Source organism: Eriocheir sinensis, chromosome 51, assembly GCF_024679095.1.
Source record: "Eriocheir sinensis breed Jianghai 21 chromosome 51, ASM2467909v1, whole genome shotgun sequence".
NCBI classification, from domain to species: domain Eukaryota; kingdom Metazoa; phylum Arthropoda; class Malacostraca; order Decapoda; family Varunidae; genus Eriocheir; species Eriocheir sinensis.
The window spans coordinates 11,630,277-11,632,776 of NC_066559.1; positions in this window are offsets into that span (position 1 = coordinate 11,630,277).

Sequence of the window (2,500 nt, forward strand, 5' to 3'; positions counted from 1 at the left end):
CAAGGCTTTGCGTGAGGAGAGAGAAAGAACGAGGAATGTATCCATTCCAGAGATAATCACCTCTGTGATGCGCTGAGCACACACAGAGGGTCTCTATCCTGGAAGCAATAATCATTCCACGGGAATGGAAAAGTACATCCTCAGGTCGTCCCACCGAGCTGAAGCAAAATGCCAGAAGCATCGCCTCTTCGGTGGGTCCAGAGGGTGTACAGGAGCGATAGGACAGGATGCAGAAATAAGATTGTGATCGGAGGAGCCCAACGGAGAGAACAGTTTAACAGAATAATTAGAAGGGTTTGAGGTAAGGAAGAGGTCTAGAAGGTTGGGCCGGTCTCCAAGATGGTCGGAACGTAGGGTGCTGGACCAACTGCTCTAGGTCGTTGAGGATAGCAAAGTTGTAGGCTTGTTCACCAGGATGGTCAGTAAAAGAGGACGAAAGCCAAAGTTAGAGAGAATATTGGAAATCTCCTAGGATGGAGATTTCAGTTGAAGGAGAGAGCAAATCAAGATGTGCTCCACTTTAGAATTCAAATAGTCAAAAGAATTTTTACATATAGTTGGTAGAGTTAGGGTGAAAGATAACAGGACAGACGAATTTAGTAATAGAATGACAAATGAAGTCTTAGCCAGATGGGTGGAAAATTCAGAAGAGTCAAGGTCGTGGGCACGAGAGCAGTTATGTCGTTGCGCACGTAGGCGCAACATCCAGCTTTGGATTGAAATTTATACAGAGATAGTAGAAGCAAACAGAGTAGATTGACACAAGGTAGCAGCTTTAGCAAACCCAGTTTCGGGTAAGGAAGAGAAAGTGAGGTTTAGAGGAAGAGAGATGATGTTCCTTACAGAATGAAAATTAGAGTTAGAAGACTGCGATCGTTGCAGAAATTGAGAAGAAAGAGGTCTGAGGAGTTATCAAGACACCCTCTCGGTCGGGTATGCCAGAAGGGGGAGTTCTCCCTGGGGAATTTGTGGTCCCTCCCAGGCGGGGGACCTGAGGCTTGGTGTATGTGCGCCATTTTGAAATTTTTTAATTTTGGGAAAAGGTGTATATGTTGTGTGTGAATGTAGTGGTGTGGATAAAGAGAGGATCTGTCTTAGAGAGCATGCTGAACTACTCTCGGTGTTGGTGAGACACAGGGGAAAAACGGTTAGTGAGTGACATGGGAAGGGTCTTTGAGTGGCTTCAGCCTCTCTCACCTCCCATATACTCTCACTGGGAGTGGCTTTGTGCCTGTTCGGTAGGTGTCTTCCTACTCTACCTAGCTATATATATATATATATATATATATATATATATATATATATATATATATATATATATATATATATATATATATATATATATATATATATATATATATTATATATATATATATATATATATTGTATATATATATATATATATATATTTTTTTTACAACAAAGAAGCAGCTCATACAAGAAAAGGAAGACATACATAAAATAAAGCCCGCTACTCGCTGCTCCTTAAAAAAGAATCAACTGCAAAGAGGTACGATGAAAGAGAGGCTCAATTTCGGGATAGAGAGGTAACCTGACACCCCCTTCCCTGAAAGAGTTCAAGTCAGGAGTAGGCAGGAGGGAATACAGATGAAGCTGGAAGATGCCCCAGAGCGCTTACAGCGTGAGGGATGAAAGAGTGAAGATGCTGGTTATCCCTTGCATAAAAGGTATGGTGGACAGTATTAGATGAGCATGAGTAGAAAGTCGTGGAGCTGGGCCGCAGAAGGGGGGAGGAGGCATGTAAAGTTAGCAAGTTCAGAAGAGCAGTCACATGGAAATATCGATAGACGATAGAAGAGAGAGGCAACATCACGACTTGAATTTAAAAGGTGACTATCAGTGCAGGAGGAGGAGAGGCTGATGACGATGAGGAGCCGCAGACTCCACTCTGTCCAGAAGAGCTAAGGGGGAGTGAGCCCCCACACGTGAGATGCATACTCCATATGAGGGCGGACAAGGCCAATGTGTGGTGGAGTAGCAACCCATGTGGCAGAAGAACTGGCAAGGAGACGATACAGGAACGCCCAACCTCGAGGAAGCTGATTTAGGCGAGAGAGCAGATGTGAAGTTTCCAGTTGATTTATGTAGTGATAGACCGTACGTTTAGTGTTGAAGATGGTGATAGCTTGAGTAGCGACAGAATAGGGGATAGGAAGTTTGAAGATTAGGTGTCGAGTTGATAGGTGGAGAATTGGAAAGCTTTGAGGCATTGAAGGACACAAGGCTCCTTCTGCTCCCCAATCGAAAATGAGATAGCAAGGTCTGAGGTTTAGCGTCTCTGCAGCCTCCAGTCTGGAGTCAAATTACCTGTTGAGAGGCCTCTATTGGAAAAAGCGAATAATGCAGAGTGGAGTCGTCGGCGTATGGAGTGGACAGGGACAGTACGCCTGTTATGGAAAGAAGACTCATTGATGAATAACAGGAAGAGAGGGAGGATAGGACAAAAGCCCTGTGGAACACCACTGTTGATAGGCTCGTT